The sequence below is a fragment of the Rhipicephalus microplus genome, chromosome 3, assembly GCF_043290135.1.
Source record: "Rhipicephalus microplus isolate Deutch F79 chromosome 3, USDA_Rmic, whole genome shotgun sequence".
Lineage (NCBI taxonomy): Eukaryota > Metazoa > Arthropoda > Arachnida > Ixodida > Ixodidae > Rhipicephalus > Rhipicephalus microplus.
Genome location: NC_134702.1, coordinates 237,158,959 through 237,178,119, shown reverse-complemented (window position 1 = coordinate 237,178,119; position 19,161 = coordinate 237,158,959).

Here is a 19,161-nt window from a genome sequence, read left to right as displayed (position 1 = left end):
ACAATACTTCCGTCCTGGCCTCAAACAGTAGAGAACTACCCCGAGTATTATCATAGATTCTTTCCTTGGCAATTTCCTGCTTAAAAGTTCGATAGATCTCTAGTGCGGACTTCTTAGTCATGCCAACTCTCCACATGTCAGTGTCCGTTTCCTTCACTTTCTTCTTAACCGATAGTTCGTTTTGGTTTGGCCACCTGCTGTTTTCTAAGTATTCAACTGTCAAATTCCTAGTTCGCCTCTGTCATTTTGTATCGACATTCTTCATGTACAAGTAGCTGAAAACCTTCCTAGCCCAACGCTCCTCCCCCATTTCTCTCAATCGCTTCTCAAATTTTATCTTGCTGCTAGCTTCCCTGCCCTCAGATGATGTCCATCCCATATCACCTTATACTCCCTGATTTGGTGTATTCCTGTGAACACCTAAAGCAAGCCTACCTATCCCACGTTGCATAATTTCTAATCTTGCTTGAACTTCTGATCTCATGCACAAAACCGCATTGCCGAACGTTAGACCAGAAACCATGACCCCTTTCCATATTTCTCTCACAACATCATACTTTTTGTAATTCCACAGTGCCTAATTTTTCACAACGGCTGCATTTCTGTTACCTTTAGTGTTCACGTATATTTCGTGTTCCCTTAGGTACTCGGTCCCATTGCTTATCCATCGCCCAGATATTTGTATTTATTTGTTATCTCTAGCATGACTTCCTGTATCCTAAGCTCACAACTTTTCTTATCATTAAAATCATGACTGCTGATTTTTCTTTACTGAATCTGAAACCTAACCTATCTCCCTCATTACGGCAGATGTCCATCAATCTCTGCAAATCTTCCTTGTTGTCGGCCATTAGCACTATATCATCTGCGTACATTAATGCTGGTAGTGCCCGATCAATGACTTTTCCTTGTTTGACGAAAGAGAGGTTGAAGCGCCACGTCCACTTCCCAGTAATTTGGCCTCTAATCTTTGTAGGTACGTCATGAATAACAAGGGTGACAAAGGACACCCCTGCCTAAGCCCCCGTTTCATCTCTGTGGTTTTGGATACCTGTTTTTTCCCCTTTATAACTACCTTGTTACTTTTATAGATTTCCTTTAAAAGATTTGTGACTCCATCTTCCACACCTAGTGTGTCCAGTATTCCCCACAAGTCCTCTTGAACCACGCTATCGTACGCTCCCTTGATATCCAAAAATGCTAGCCACAGTGGCCTTAGTTCCCTTTCTGCTATTTCGATGCACTGCGTCAGTGAGAACAGATTGTCTTCCAACCTCCTGTGTTTCCGAAACCCATTCTGCAGTTTCCCCAGCACCCCCTCATCCACTATCCATGCCTGCAGTCTTTCCTTTATAATCTACCTCGCCAACATGTAGACCACTGATGTCGCTGTTATAGGACGGTAGTTGTTTATGTCAGCTTTGTCCCCATTTCCTTTATAGATCATGCTCATCCTGCTAAGTTTCCATCCATCGGGAACTTCACCATCGATTATTATTTTGCTCACTGCCTCTCTCAAAGCCTGCTTAGACTTCGGACCTAATGTCTTTATCAGCCTAATTGAAATGCCATCTGGGCCTGTTGATGTACTACTTGGAACCCTCTTCTCAGCCCTTTCCCACTCTCGTTGTGAGAATGGAGCCATTGCACCACTTGATTCGTCCTTGTCTATTGTGGTGCATAAAGTACTTCTTTGTTGAAATTTTTCTGTCACCCTTGTTCTTATATATTCAATAGCTTCGTCCCCTTCTAGCCTGGCACCTTGGGCTGTAGTTATAAAACTCTGCTCTAGGCTTGTTTTATTTCTTAGGGAGTTTAGATGGTTCCCAAACTTCGCTGCTGCCTTTTTGTCCTTTTTATGTACTTCTGCCAGCCACTGAGAACCCTTTCTTCTAATCTTTTCATTGATCAGGAGGGATGCTTTCCTTCTAGAGCTTAGAAAGATGTCCCATTTTCTTTCAACATTTTCTGTCGGTTCACCCCGCTGCTTAACATGGATGTGTTCCCTAGAGGCTTCCTGACGTTTTGCTATGGCTCTCTTAACTTCCTCATCCCACCAACTCTTGGGCTTGTGTCTTCTTTTCCGGGGTGACTTGTCACGTGCCTTAGCAAGCTCTAGCTCAAACAGTCTCATTAGATTTGTGTATGTCCACACTGTTTTAATATCCTCAGTAATTACTTTCTCAATTAGTTTAGTAGCAATTGCTATTTGCCTTTCTGAATGAAAATTTTCCTTTAGTTGCTCATCTTGTCTCCTTCCCACTTTCACTGCTCTTCCAAAACTTAGCTTGATACGTTTGTGATCACTACCCAGACTTCTGGAGCCACCTTCATCTATGTGCATTCCCCTGAGCATATCATACATCCTATGTGACATCAGTGCATAATCTATCGTCGACTACAGCCTTCCTACCTCCAATGTTATTTGCCCTTCACACTTCTCGGTACTGTTGCAAATGATCAAATCAAGCCTTTCACACATATCCATGATCATTTTGCCTGTCGGGTCGGTATACCCATCTATATCTTCTATGTGCGCATTCATGTCTCCTAGTATAATTATCTCGCACTCGCGTCCTAACTCCTGAATGTCCTTTGATATACACTCGACCATTGCCTGGTTTTCCTCTTTGGCCTTTGCTCCCGTCCACAAGTACACCAAACCAAAAAGTGTCATTTGCCCTGCCACTTTCTATTTTAGCCATAAATGTTCCTTTCACTCCTGCTTGACCCTTTGCCAGTCTGTACTTTTATGAATGAATGCCCCAATGCCAACCCCCCTTTCTGCTGCCTTCTGTTCTATTACAATATTCCCATACGTAGTCCGGATTGCAAGGTGGTTGCTCCATGTCCCGAAGATGTGTCTCCACAACCCCATATACCTTCAGTTCCTCCTGTCTCAACTGCTCTTCTATCTCTTCCCACTTTAACCTATTCCTGCCACCCTGCATGTTAATGTAGCCTATGTCTGACTTAGCTCGGACCTTGTGCTTACGTCGATTTTTTCTCCCATGGACTCCGTGTGGTCGAATATTTGTGCCCCTTTAGAACTGTCTTTGGCTACACTGTTGGCCTCAGAGCTCTGGGCCCCCTAAAGAAGCTGTGGCTTGACGACCCAGCCTATTACCAACCGTTGTCCTGCATTCACCACTGTAGTGAAAGCCATCCTGTGCAAAGGGGCGAGCGCCGGGCTCGTACACGTCTTGCTTTACCTCCACTACGCTGTATCCGAGTTGTCGGCTCATACCCTTGATCACACAGTTGGCCTCCGCTACCCTCCTTTCAATCCCACAAGATTGCCCCCAGACCTCTGGGACTGTGCATATGGTCACATGCACATTCCCAGAGGCTTCTCGGTGCTTACGCATCCCATCCTTTAACTGTCTTTGAAGGTTCTGATCCTTGCTCTTCAACTCATCATTGAGCCCAGCATGAATAATGACGAGATTTTCGCCCTCCATGCTGTCCTCTACAACCTCCTGAGCTTTGGCCAGTGCATCCACCATGCCCTTCCCTGACTGGGCCTCCACTCTCACTCTCCCATCTTCCTTCACTGTCTTGAAGACGCCATCCCTAACCCTGGCCACGTAAGAAGCCCCACCACCAGGACTCTTCTCCGCTCGAATTGCTGGCTTCCTGTTTGTGATGGCGCCTTGTTTGCTTCACCTGTTTCTCTCTATGCTGTCTGTCCTGTGTTCCTGCCCTGCTCAAAGACTGCCGCGCCACCGAGCTGTATGTTCTCGGGGCCTCCGTGCGGTGGCCAGACACTGCGGCCCCCTGACTTCCCTTCTCACCTGTTCCTTTACGCCTGTCACCTTCTCCGCTACCCATGCCTTCCGTCTCACACCGCTCGGGGCCGGGCCAAAGCGCCATCAGCTCCTTTACCCGCTGCTCGAGCTCGGTCCGCCCTTCCCGTTCTTTTCGAAGGTCGCCCTTCATTTGCTCTACTGGGCTGGCGGTAGCCTCCTCCCGCTCACGCGACGCTCCGAGCTGTTTTTGGAGTTCTATTTTCTGCTCCCGTTCAGCCCTAGCTCCCCCTGAAGACCCTCGATGCTAGCCTCCGTGCGCTGCATGGCCACCTTTACTGCCTCGCACAGCCTGCACACGAAGCTCGCCTTCTGCGCGTCGGCCAAACTTGTGAATTCTGTCTCATTTAAGTAGCACCAGCGCTTGCATTCTTCGCACGGCACCAGTGCACTCTCGCTCGTTCCTTAGCCGTCGCCCGCCCGTCCATCGGACCGAGCGCGCGACAGCCTTACGTTCAACCCTGATCCCTCTATTCAGCCGCCCCCGTTAACTCCCCTACCTCAACAACTGTTTCAAGCTGCCGCCTACACCGCACACATACGTGTTCAATTTCGCTAGTAGCCGCTCACTAGGTCCCCTTCGTTAGGGTGGCTTACCTTCGTGTTCGGCTCTAGCTGTTTAACAACTAACCGGGCGCCCCGAACTTCTTCAAAACAGCCGCCTACCCCGTTCACGTGGTCAACGTCACTACAACGTTGCCCGTGTGCCACACCTACAGTACTCGCAACGCTAATTATTGATTAGGAGAGAAAAAACTAATAATGGTGTTCACAAACACAAAGAAATAAAGAGAAACTTTTCTCTCGTTGCGCGCTACTCCTGCCCCAACCGACCTTGCACAACCTTGCACGGCCTTGAATCTGCCGAACAGGCGGAACGCGCGAAAACACGTCCGCACAGCTCAGAAGTAGGGTGAGCTGTCCAGACATTAGCGCCAGAGTTCCCTCTAGTGTATATTAGGAAAGTCTGTGGCGATCAAGTCCAATCAGTACCAGATTTTTTCCGTGGCTCATCTGCGCAAGTTGCGGAAAGGAGCTGATTGGGCTCAAAAGCTTCAGCTTTGAACAAAGTACGCAGCTTATACTTTGTGTTAGTACTTCATAACAGCGGCTTTTTTCGCAGCCTGCGGGGACTCGCCAGTGCCTCAACACATGCGAGAGTTCTGTCAGGTGTGAAAGCGCGGGGATAGTGGCAATAGTGTCAGAGTTTCATGCCTATGAAACGTGCCCATTCGGTCGCAGATTCAACCCTTGCCACAGTAGTCGCATTTAGATGGAGGCGATTTGGTAGAGGCCCCTGTACTGTGCGATGTCAGCGCCCTGCCGCGGTGGTCTAGTGGCTAAGGTACTCGGCTGCTGACCCTCAGGTCGCGGGATCGAATCTCGGCTGTGGTGCCTCCATTTTTTATGGAGGCGGAAATGCTGTAGGCTCGTGCGCCCATATTTGGGTGCACGTTAAAGAATCTCAGGTGGCCGAAATTTCCGGAGCCCTCCATTACGGTGTCTCTCATAATCATATGGTGGTTTTGGGATGTTGAACCCCAGATATAAATCAATGTACAATGTCAGTACACGTTAAAGGGGCCCTGCGTCACAATTTGAGCATGTTTTTTTCGTTGGTCCTTTTGGTGTTTTATAATATGCACCGGTATCGTTGCGCAAGTGACAACTCTGAAATTAAAGCTGTCATAATATAAGTTCACGAAACAAACAACCGTGATTTGAGGCAACAGCGGCACACATAGGCTATTTGTGTTATAGAAAGGGACCTCATTTCATGTGATAACAAAGGTCGTTCGTTTTTAATGTAGCGAATCGGGGTAGTTGGAACATAATCATCACTATCAGCTTACAAAAAAGTACAAAAAACACAAGAAAGTGCACGACACAAGCGCTATTTAACAACTGCAAGTTTAATGAAAGAAACGTCTCATATATATATAAACATGAAGGCATAAAAAAACCACGACGCCTCGCACCAAGCAAGTAATCAATTTAAGTATGCTGTAGATACAAAATCTCAGCATCTGAGAGCGATTGAAGCCTGGCTCACGCGCCTGTCTTCTGCTTTTGTGATTTCATACGCTTCAGTAATATCATGCGTGCGTTGGTCTCCTTGCCTCATCAAGACAGTGGTTTTGTTAAACTCAGCTGCGCAGCCACACTGCTGGCAATGGAGGGCAAGATGCGTGGAAAGTGTACCTTTCAGAGAGCTAGCATGCTATGTTAGGCGGACGATGAGGGAACGTCCCGTCTGTCCAATGTATGTACATGTACCCACGGAACAAGGTGTGGAGTACACCACTCCGCTCGCACAGCCAAGCTTTATAAAGCGTCCTTCAGCACTGACAGTGGCCTGTCTCTTCTGCACTTTTTTCTCAACTCTCGTGCACACACTTCCTAGCTTTTTGGCAGCACGAAAGACAACCTTTATGTCATAATGACTGGCCACCTTCATCAAACGGTGCGGCACGGCGTGCAAGTATGGTATAACGATGAACTTTTTTCGCCGATCCGAGGCCACGCCCGCAGCGCAAAGACCCTCTTTTCGTTCCCTTTGGAGGCGATGGAACAGTCGCTGTGAAATGGAGGCAAGGACCAGGTGCGGGAAACCCGCCGCTTCCAATCTGATAACTTGCCGTAAAAAACTTTCACCCACAGCGTGGGGACAGGACTTCTTTAGAGCGGAATAGAGACAAGAGGTCGCCAATTCATTCTTCATAATTTTGGAATGACCGGAGTGATACCTTGAGAGTGGTTTTGTGGAACAGGGGAAGACCAGCAGAAATGGTCCCTTTAGAACTGTAATAGAAGGTGTAATAATTGCAATACATTTACACTATAGTGCTTAGAATATACTGGCTAGTGTGCGGAGCGCCCGCATTCCGTACGAGAGAGGGTGGCCCCGCACGTGATGACTGCGCGCAGTGGCCGCAAGTGGCGCTGCCGGACGAGTGGGTGCATGAGAGCCGCCAAGCTCCTGTCGTCCCATGCTTTGCTCAGCGTTTGACAGCGGTCTGTGTTCGACCTGTTGTAGTGTCAAGTTCGTCGTCGCAAAATGTGGGCAGCAACGTCCTGAGATGTTGAAGGCTAAGCGGCAATGCAAAGAAAGGACGTGTTTTGTGCCGCTGTGCCGGAGCGGATATCGTTCGAACGAAGAAAAGGTGTCTTTGTTCACCGCACCAACGGACCCAGCCCGGCTTGCAGAATGGTACAGCAAAATCAAGAGGGCAGACAGGAGACTGACGCCGAAGGCTGTCGTGTGTGAAAGACATTTTGAGAGTGGTTACATCGAACGATATTTTCAGACTACGGTGAACGGTGTCGTCAACGAAATCGCCCGAGACAAGCCACGTCTGAAGCCCGATGCTGTCCCTACGGTCTTCGAAGATTATCCGACACATCTTGTACTTAAAAAGGCGGTGAATCGAAAGGTGAGAAACATTTGCGACCAAGAACCGGCACCTCAACAACAGAAGCGAAATGTCGAGCTGGCGGACCCTGAGTAACCACAAGGGTGTGCTTGCAGACCACGGGATGGTTGTGCTGTTTCAACCCTACACCGGTAAGTTGTTTTAAAAAGAGACTGTCCATTATGCCTGTGTGTAGGCATAATGGGCATCTGGAAAGCAATGTTTTAGCTACTTGAAATTTTCATGTAGTCATCTAAGAAGCTCTCTTCATCTATTGTGTAATTAAAAGCTGTAATTAGAAGCTCTTAAAATGCGTATAAATTATAGGTGGAAACAAATTCATAACAGAGAATTGCGTATATTCAGATTTCTTGCCAATATATTCAAAAGCTTAAAGTTAGAGGTCCTGCACTCCTGCTACCGTGATTAAGATTTCTAAAATGTGCTGCTCTATTAAACTCTATTAAAATTCTGTAAGTGAAGCCTACATTGTGTCTTTCTCACGCTGGCTTTCAAAAGTCTTGTTCTCGCATCATTTCATACTTGACTAAAGCACAAAATATGTTTTTATAGGTTCTGCTATTCACCTGAGGAGCAGCACGAAAAAAAAAAAAAAGCTTTGAAGCCTGGTAATCCAGATAAAAAGTTGCTGGAAGTTCCTGGGCAGACAAAAGACTGAATCCGAAGGCTGTCGTGTGAGAAAAGCATTCTGAGAGTCTTCTGTGATAATTCTTGCTCTCAAGAACAAAGCACATTTTAAAAAATAACTCTGGTGGTTATACTGTCAATGGGTTTTAAAATAAATTTCTTTGCGTACTGCAACCACTTTGAGCATCTATCTATCTATCTATCTATCTATCTATCTATCTATCTATCTATCTATCTATCTATCTATCTATCTATCTATCTATCTATCTATCTATCTATCTATCTATCTATCTATCTATCTATCTATCTATCAAATCGCCTACGTCCGGGTGCCCTCACGATCACCCCCTTAATTAGGGTCTTCGAAATACTTTGCAAGAAGAGCCGAATGTTCGTGAAACGCCAATGCTGGTTCCAGTGTTCACTATCCAATTTCTTGCATATATTTAGCGCCACTTCATAATGTTTCACCTAATATAAAATTACAACAGAGTCACCTTGCGTAGCATTGATTCCCAAGTTACGTGGGATCTGCGTCTCTATTTTTTTTTTTTTGCGGGCAAGTAGCAGATGGCGAAATGTATGCCACGAAATGATCTTCGATTTGGTATTGCAAAACGCCAGTACTGTGAAAGCAATAGAGTAGTTCTTATACAATAAAGCATTATGTAAAAAAAAAAACACCCCGAAAATGCAGCAAAATAATAGTTGGCCTCGCGCGGCTCGGCCTCCTGCACGCTTCGCGGCGCTTGCGGAGCGCAATTGAACGCAAATGCACCCACTCGCACAGCAGCGCACCATGCGGGCGCTGCCGGCAGTCATCAGCTTCGGGGCCATCTCCTAGCCCGCGCTCAGCACACTAGCCAGTATATTTCTAGATAGAGGTGTGCGCCGAGGCGATTTCGACCGGCGGCGGCGTGGGGGTCGTTCAGAGTCGGCGGCGGCGGCGTTGTCGGCGCACGCCGGTTAATTCATCGGCGGCGGCGTGCGGCCAATTTTCATCAGCGGCGGCGGCGCCGGCGGCGCGGAAACTGAAACTAAAAATTCAAAAGGTTCTTCTGCCAGAAGTTACTGAATTAGTTGAAATTCAGGAATTTTCATCCATATAGCACTAATGACACTACACAGATGTGTCGACATCACGATGAATGCAAAGCGTTTTGTAAAATAGTTTTTATTTCGCTTTCAATAATAAAAACGCGTATTTCATCTATGTCCATGTTCTACCACGAATGTGCAGCACTTTGCTTGTTTTTTTTAATTTAAGATCCAGCAGTTTGTTTCTGTTGTTGGCTACGTCATACTTCATGAAACCTTCTTTCATTGAACATTGAGCAAGCACTGACGCACGTCACTCAGTTCGATTTTTCTGGATTGGATTTCACTTTTACGTTGTACGCTGCACGAAAAAAAAACAGCACCTCTGCTACGAGTTTTCTTATTGCGATTGCAGGAAACCGCTCTTTTGAGTATCTGTCATGCCTTGAATGTTACTTTCCTTCAAACGAATCGAAATACCTACTTTTCACAATATGAGAATGTTTTATGTAGCGGTATAAGATGCGGAAGAAAACAAATCTGCGCATTTAGTCAACTAGTCCTCACCGTTGTGTTCACTGAATGAAATGCAGACATAAGCGTGGTGCAAAAGGGGCACTTGACCCCTTCAAGCCGCCCCAGCACTTGCTACCCACTCTAGCGACAGCAACACGACCACCTCCCTCAGCCATGATGCAAGTTGAAAGAAGGGTTTGCTTACCCCCAAGACGAAAACCTGTCGATGGCCATATGTGAAGATGAGAGCAAATGCAATATTTTCTCAGATGCACAGTCCATACTGGTCATGACCTGGACGCCCGTTGACCACGCCTGCAGAGAACGTTGACTCCCCGACCCCTTTGTGCTCGGTCAGGGGAGGCGGACACTCTTGCAAGTGGGCCCCATCAAAATTTCTCTTACAAACGTCACAAATAAGAATGCTTGATAAGTATGTATAAAACATTCAACTTTTTAATGCTTTTTTTGTAGCGTGTACACGTTCTCAATACCCATCAGGTGTGTGAGACAGTTGAAATCGCAACTGCCTCCCTCGACTGGTTCCGGAAAAGACTCAATAGAAGAATGCAATTACGAGTGCTGGGAACCTACGTTCGTTTATCAATTTGATTTCTAGGCATGATTTTAATTCTTATATAAACCAAAATAAAACTCGCAAAATATTAAAACAAAATGGATGCAATTGCAAGATGTATGTCCCCCATCAGGATTTTTCTAGACTTACGCGTCTGCAAGCCACATCTGGTGTCACAAACTTGCAAGTGTCCCCCCTCCTCCCCACGACATCTCCCAATACCCCCCCCCCCTCCCCAATAAAAAGGCACCAATGTAGGCCTTCGTGATTGCCTACTGGCGCGCGGCAGGCCATTTCGGTTGCTTGGACCAACAGTACCGATTTCGGCATGCTTTATTGAAGGTGCTGAAGGATCAAGAAAAGGCCGATTGTTGTAAATTTTTTGAGAGTTCAATGATAGCTTCTTTGTGAATACCGTAGATTATCGAACCTCAGTTTGTGTATAATGCTCCAATAAAAAAAAAATGGTTTCACCCTGGGTCACTGCAGAGTCAGAAGCCATCCCAATGGCAGGCGTCATTAAGCCTCTATATAACATTCCTAAGGTTCAGCACATTTGTAAAAATAATTCTCGTTAATTGAACATTGAGTATAATCCTTTCTTGGGTTAGTATGTGTGAAACATAAATTTGAAATTTAAAAATTCTCATGGTGGGTTTCTGCAGCAAAGACACATTGATTTAAACTGATGATTCCGGAGCTACGGCAGAGGTAACATTCGCTATGTTCTTTTCGGTTACGGTAATGCGTTACCTTTTTTATGTATATATAGAACGTAGAGCCGTGAAACGTTCCCTTTTTTATTAGAGTAACGAGTAACGTATTTAGTTACTTTTTACTGTAACGGATACAACCCTAAATATATAGACTTACAGGAGTGATGTCGGCCCACACCGTCAGTTGCGGTCTATAGGCTGGCTGTAAACATTACATAGATATATTCCTTTCATCCAGCACGTGATAGTGGAGGTTCGCTCGACCATTGATGTTCTCGACCTTTGAGGAATACACAACAGCTTCTTAATAATATGCATATCATCCAACCGAAGCGTGTACTTCGTTTCGCTAAAATTTACAGTCAACGTGAGTGCTGTCGTCACGCCGTATGTTTTAGGTAGAAACTTAGCCTTCTCAAAATACCCAAAGACGTCGGTCCACCTAGCAACGCGTGGCTACCCGCTGACGGTTCTGTATGAAAATAGCATCCACAGTGGAGCCTGTCGCATATGCTGAAATTTTATCGCAACATTATTATACTGCCACTTCGCTTGTATTTTTATGTCACTGTCTTGCGCAAAGACACCGCCATTGTGGTTTAGTAGCTAAGGTACTTGGCTGCTGACCCGCAGGTCGCGCGATCGAATCCCGCCTGTGGCGGCTGCATTTTCGATAGAAGCGAAAATGTTGTAGGCCCATGTGTTCAGATTTGGATGCATGTTAAAGAAGCCGAGGTTGTCATAATTTCTTGAGTCCTCCACTTCAGCATCTCTCATAATCATATGGTGGTTTTGAAACGTTAAAAACCTCATATTAATCAATTACCTTGCGCAAAGCCCGCTTGGCAGTCTGGGAAAATTCTAGATTATTTTAGAATATTCTGATAAGCTTGAGACACCTACAATATGGACGATGTTCGATGCCACGGGTATATATGGCGACGTACCTTCGCGCAGATCATATTACCGACGACCAATGCTCTGATCACCGCTATCTGCATAAAGCATGAATTTCTAGTACTTTGTACTTTTCTAGGCACGTGTTCACGAAATAAAAAGTGTCGTCTTGAGCAACCCAAGTACCATATTCTTTGCCGTCGCAACCACGTGGCAATAAGGTAAGTAAGATGAGAACGGTGAAATGATTGATACAAAACAGTGAGATGGGCGTAAGTGCACGGCCAAGTTTTATTTAAGATGCGTATACCACAAGCTATTTTCTTCTATAGAACCAATATAATGTGGATTTGTTAAATTACTGTGAAGTTGAATGTCAAGAAAGGAAGAACACGAACTTGGAAACAGACAGTGGAGACGAAAAGTGATAGGTATCGACGTAAAGTTTGATCGGTCATTCCACGCCAAACGTCCAAGGCGTTTTGGCGGCTACCTCAGGTGTATTCGAAAAATGTCGGGATGATTTACTCCATTGAAAGCAGTCTATTGCGAAAATGTTTTGCAGAGAAAAATATTTTTGGTCACCTATATGTGACCAAAATACTGGCTATAGGCTGGGCCCTATATCGAGTCCTAAGATAAAAGCACATTTACTGAGCGAGTCTATGTAGGCTCCATTTATTTTGCCGACCCATGGTTCCGAATATTTAAAACCTACTAGTGTGTTAACGGAAACTTCCTCGGACTTGGAATGATCTTCTCTTTTTGACAGTGGTCAGTTCTAAGCCGTGCATGTTCAGTTTTCATTCATGTTCGTCTGACGCGACTTCTTTCGGGGGAGGGGGAATCCTGTAACGTAAGAAGGTAGCGATGGTTAGGAGTTAGTAGTAGAGGCAGAGGAGGAAGAAGTCAGAACGGAATAAACATGGGGTATGAGCCACGCCATGTCTCCCGCATCTAGCGTCACACACACAAACACACACACACACACACACACACACACACACACACACACACACACACACACACACACACACACACACACACACACACACACACACACACACGCGCGCGCGCACGCACGCATGCGCACGCACGCACACACGCACTCACTCGCACGCACACACGCACTCACTCGCACGCACACACGCACTCACACGCACGCACACACGCACTCACTCGTACGCACACACGCCCTCACACTCGCACACACACGCACGCGCACGCACTCGCACGCACTCACACTGGCACACACGCACTCACACTCGCACACGCACTCACACTCACACACACACACACACACACACACACACACACACACACACACACACACACACATATATATATATATATATATATATATATATATATATATATATATATATATATATATATATATATATATATATATATATATATATATATATATATATATATATTAGCTTTCAACATACAAAAACAAGTTATTTCTACTGCCTCTAAATATTAATATTAAAGAGAAACTTAGCATTACACGCAATTTCCGCGACAGGCACATGCGCGCTGATAGCACTAAATACATTAAGTACCATATGAATTGGCTGCTGTAAATACCTGTGCTATTTTGAAATTTGGTGCTACTATGCTGGTATATACATTTGTCCTCGCTTGTAATTTGGTCATTGTGAGGAATGCTGTAATATAAAATTTTTGTCAGCGGAAAATCTGAGAACCATGACTTGACAGGGTCGCGTTCTCTAAAGAGTCTCTTACTTGTCCCGAGTTTCGTATCAGGTAAGGTGCATTCATGGTTTAATATTCATCAAGTCTTTTTGCAAAACACTGCAAGAAAAACTTGTCTTCATTGGAAGGACCTGTGGTTAGTGTACATGTACGTGTTATCCTACATAAGCTGAGTCTTTCGACAATAACTCATCAGTTGCAATACAGCGCCTGTGTTTGCGTCTTTATAGGTGGGCATGATTGTGTTGTATTGTATGCTGCTTCCTCAAAAGAGAAATAATGACTAGGTCGTTAGCTACCTGCTGCAACAAATAAAAGACAAGATGCAACATTTTTTTCTTTCAGTACTCCTCTTTCTGTCCCCCCCCCCCCCCCGCACACACACGCACACGAGAGCTATAAGCGTCCAAGAGAGAAGAGGGGCTGTTTACGGTTGCGCACCTGTCATTGCTTCTCTAAATGTTTTGCTGTGAGGGGGTTTATCGGAGCAGCGAAGATATAATGTACGACAGGAATCAAAGGTGAACATTCGACATAAGCATGTCTGTTTTGGATAGCAACTGAAGGAATTAGAACTTCAGCCAAAATATATTTAAGGGAAAAAAAAACCAGATGTTTCGAAGCTGGTCCGGCTTCTTCCTCAGGGGTGAGAGATTGGCTTCTAAACTACTTCTAAACCTTCTCGTCGTTTTTTTAATGTGTTTTGGTTGGACTTTTCTCATTACTTCAATGTAGGAATAGAAGTGGGGATGGTGGTAAAGGAAAGGATTGCCCCGGTGGTTTTCGCAGTACTTCATTAGGCAAAATATCTTCTATTTTCATCTTGCTGTGTAATCTCCTATAGCCTTCTCATGACTCTCGGCTAAGCTTTGTTTTGTGCTCGGTAGCTCAGGGTGAGGTGAGTTTCCGAGAACCTTACCTGCCTTCCAAACCAGTTACTGCATGCAAGCTTACCCTGAATGGATGAATGTGTGGTTGAAGACAAGGAAAAAGACGCTATCTTTCCTTGCGAGAGCAGGGCTCAGTGGTTTGAAGGGAGGGGGGGGGAGTGGAGAAAAGAGTTTAGAAGTAGGAAGGAGGAGAAGGTTTGGAAGAACGTGACGGCCATGGCTGCCTGAGCAGAAAGAGAATAGGGGCCGTTGGCAGGGCAGTCCGAGTCGTACGTCTTGGAAATGTGGAGCTGCAACCACGTACGCACATACCTATGGCCATTCCCACAAGAAAAAAAAAAAAATGTCCTAGATCATCTTTCTTGGGCAAGAATACAGAAAACTAGCTAAACGAGAAAACTAAAATAAATAAACAACCGATAATTCAATCACCGATTGTCACCACAGCTGCGGAAGGAAGGAAAAACCTAATCCGTGACCTCGGCACCAGCGGCTACACAGAGGCATTTATTCGCAGAACACCTTGTATAAGAAAAGTCACGGGAAACACGACACCAATGGCACTTCAACGACGCCGCATGTCGACCCAACTTGAGCGCAGGGAACAGCGAACGGAGCACAATGGCAGAACACTGCGACACCACTCGCAACATGTTTGCCCCATACCAGTCCCGAAGGCACGGTGTAGAGCTCATTGCGATTTGTAGTCTTTCTGCATTCCTTGAAGAGCACAAAGAGCGCGAAAGATTGGGTACGAGAAACTTGAGCGTGGAAAACGACCTTGCCATCAAGCCTTTTGCAGTGTGGACTGGAAAAACACAATGATGGGTGAGGGACGACAGGAAGTTCTTATGCGCTTCAAAGACGACTATGAATGGAAAAGTGTTTAAATAGGAATGAAAAAAAATCTACAAAAACACGGGCGTTGCTATGTTGTGTCGGTACAACAGAACTGCAGGCCTGTTGGAAAAAGATGGCAGCAAGATCTCATGAAGAGACTCGAGAATTAAAAGCCTCTCTGATTGCGAAGAGGTAAAAGAATTCTTCGACCACGTTTCTGCTTGAATAAATTTATTTCCGCGAGTGATGAAGGATCACGTACGGCATGAATGGTGCGTTTCTGCCTCCTTCCTTCTTGAAATATGGCCGCGAGAATTTTCATGGTACCCTAAATTACGCAGCCGCTGTTTAATTGGTAGCAAATGACATGACAAAAGCCCATGGTCTTTGTCATCGTACATTTTAACAAAACTTGAAATCCAGCCAGATGGCGAATTGCAATCAGGAAATTTTTAGCGCAAACTAATGCTTCCTCACGACTTTCACAAGCACCCATCCTGTCTCTCTCGTTTTTCTTAATGTCTTGTTTAGTGCTCACAACTTTCCCAATTGCCACATCTATTCAAGAAAAAACTGAAGTGGCATCTGAGGGCACAAGCAGTTCAACGCAATATAGAATGAGAACGGGTGCTCGATTGCTCACGAATCGTGCTGCTTTCTCGTCTTTGAAGCCACATAAATAATGAATCTGGAGCTTAGCACTTCTTCTCCGTTGATTAGGTACATAATCATAGAGCAAGCTTAGAATAGATATCGATGTCACGTAATAAAGGTGACCTGGAGTTACACATGTGTCACAACAATCTGCAGAACCCAATTCCATCCCTTCGTACCGTCATGCTCGTTTAATACAAACGTTTGTAGATTAGATTACAGAAGCAACATTAAAAGACCGAGAAATATTTAATTCCTCCGTTCATTAGTAACGCACTTCGTTATGTATTCTGTTATTCTGTTCTCTGGGAGCAGATCACGTGATGAATTAACATAAAGTGCTGTTTCTATTTCACCACAGTCAGCGAACGGTGTACTCTACAAACACATCACCTACATTAAACTTCGTGCCAGCGCAATGCATACAATCCTAAATTACATCACCCAAAAAAAAAAATACGGGTTTCACGGAAAGAATTTTCTAATGCTTCGTTATATATTCAAACGTCAAATTTGAAAATAGCACCACCATGAACGGGTTTAACTCCATGGCCAAATTTCACTGCAAAAAGCGCTTGAATAACTGCACCTTCCAGGTATGCAATATACATTGCATGAGGTTTTAGATGTGTGGTGACATCATTAGTTCAGGTTAGATTGTTTTAGCGTAGAATTTGCTTTTTAGTCACGTTTGATACGCTTTTTAATGTTAATATTTCACCTCATCGGTCATGTAGTGACGGTCATTTCATTTCCACATCCTTAAATGAGAGTTATGAATAGTTGATATCCAAGCATTTTTGAAATATATATGACTGGTATTTATCAAAGGACCTAGAATGAGTTCCTGGGAGGGAGAGATATGAACAGTTTTATCATTTGAAAAATAAAGTTTTCGGCTTTACAAGCCGGAACGTCAATATGACAACAAGGCACGCCATAGCTCTAGTCAACAATATATGCGAACCCTACCCAGGTGCATTTAAACCACGTGCAGCTCTTCGCTTACCGGGAAGTGATACCAACCTGCGCGACAAAAGCAAAGAAATGTTGCATGGCAGAGAAGTCACAGATATGAACTAACTGAATAGTATTTGAGGGACCATGTTTAATTAACAAGTAATCATGTGTTGGTTTATAATGGCAACTTATCCGCCGCTAAGCATACCTTTTTTTACTTTCGCGGATTCTTTGCTTGATCGTTGTGCTCGATCAATTTATAAATCTTCGTGTGTAATTAACGAGGTGCTTGACACGTCGGCATCCTTTCACAGTGTCATAAGATAACCACTTGGTGCACTCTAAATGTATTGGAATTCCTCGTTGACTAAAGCTAATACTTGCACGGAATAATTTGAATTAGAGCGGGATATGCTGTCTAGATGTTTCTCGCGCCCGCTAAGCTTGCACTTAATGCTAGGATGCATTGCTTATGGTATAAGCCAACCACCTTCATATAAACACATGCGAGGACTGGGATCAGTAGAACGCCATTTCAAAATGAGTTAACTCACTAAAAACAAAAAAAAAAAACTTTCTTTGAAAAAACTTACAATTGGTACACAGGGCAAGCTGCTAGCAAATGCGTTATTAGTATGTTTCTGTCTGGACACATCAATGTTAAATTTAGAACCTAATGCGGCGCGCCATTGGCTCAACATCTTTCTGCAGAACGCCAAAGTCTAGATGGTGATAGTCTACAAGTCCTTCAATTAGCAGAAGTGGTCTCTTACAATATGCATTACTTCTCCAAGTGTGTCAGGCGTATAGTCTGCTATGCAGCCCCCTAGCATAGGTTTAATTGAAGGACTCATTGAAGAAGCGATCCAAACTAGTTTTCTTTTTGTATCAGCACCAAATAGCACATCGGCACTACTGCCGCGTGCTCCACATAGCACCACTCAGTTAATAAACAAACGCCATGATGAAAAATAGCAATGGGCAAAGTGCATGGTTTAACCCAACACCCTTAAGACTGGATGGTTTCGTTACACCGGCCGCACAGACAACAGCATAGTGGCTTTCACTTGCCGTCTTCGCGCTCGCGATGATCAAGAGTTGCAATTTGAAACATCTGTGCACCGGGCCCCAGTGCATAAACCGGGTTTTCAGCAAAAATATGTCGCTTGTTTAAATCAAAATATGCCGGAGGGAAAATTCCTGGTGATCGCATGCTTGGTAGTCTGTAGGAAATCCTGTCACTGCGTTGCTATGGCTTATCGTACACCATTCTATAGAAGCAGCAGCGGGTCTCAACACTCATGAACCATATAAAAGCGCAGACAGAGAACAAGTACTCCAACGTGTGAACTTAGTTTAAAAAATATTGGAGCGATTTCCTTTTTTTTTTGGAGCATCATTTCCAGAAGTCATGCACGGCGAATAAATATTTGTAGTACTTTAACCCAAATATATGCGCGTAACAACCGCCTCATACCTCGGCTATATATTGAAAATATACTAGAATTACAAGACTTTAAAAAAAAGTTATCGCATACACTGCACGCCTTTTTATAATAGATACACGTTACCTAAGTCATTGCGACCACTACCTGTCCCTCTCGAAGTGAAACTGTGCGTGCTTATGTGCGTGTGTCTGTAGAAGATGTTAAGAGTGGCCTGCCTGGCTGGGCGCCGCTTGGACGCGGGGGACGATTGCAGCTAAGCCAACCCTGATTTGTTCCGGATCAACGCTCTCGAGGTGCGCCAAAAGCGGTGACAACCCGAAAGTCATACTTCGAATTCTTTAGGGCTGTTGGCTTGCCTCGTCAAAAACTCTTTGGACACGCCTGACTGACTGACGGCCTATAGGAAGTGCTGTTTGAAATCGAGGCTGCTTGATTTGTTCGACGTGCCAAGAGGCACGCGAGCACAAGATCTCAAAAAAAAAAAGGAATGGCAAAAAGGAAATGAGCGAGAAAAGCAACCTGTGAACGTGAGTTCTTGGTTGAAAAACTAACCTTACAGAGAAGCTGCCTAGCAGATTATTGCAAACTGCCCACTGTTTTCTCCTGCAGATAATTTTAGGAAAACCAGGGCGTAAAGCGTGACCACCGCGACGCTCTGAACCATCCCTGAGAAGCTCCCATCACGCTGCCATGATGCTACCATCAACATATAGCTACCTTTAGTGTGTAAATAGTGTATATAAACGTTCCTTTTATCAGCCCCGGCTACTCTGCTCGACTTCTACCCGAGACTTGGCTAGCTCCTTCGAATACATCACGAGCAAGCAAAAGGGCACGGAGTTGTACAGGAAAATACGTGCGACATCACATCGCTTTTATTACGTGACGTATTCATTCTCCGCTGCATTCGCCCGCTCGTGTCCGCAGATAACGTTCCAGTTTTTATAGCGAAGACACACCGTTGATTGCGGTCACGTCATTGAATATCAATTAAAGAGCGGTTGCATTATTTATTTGCAAATTACTTCACCATAAA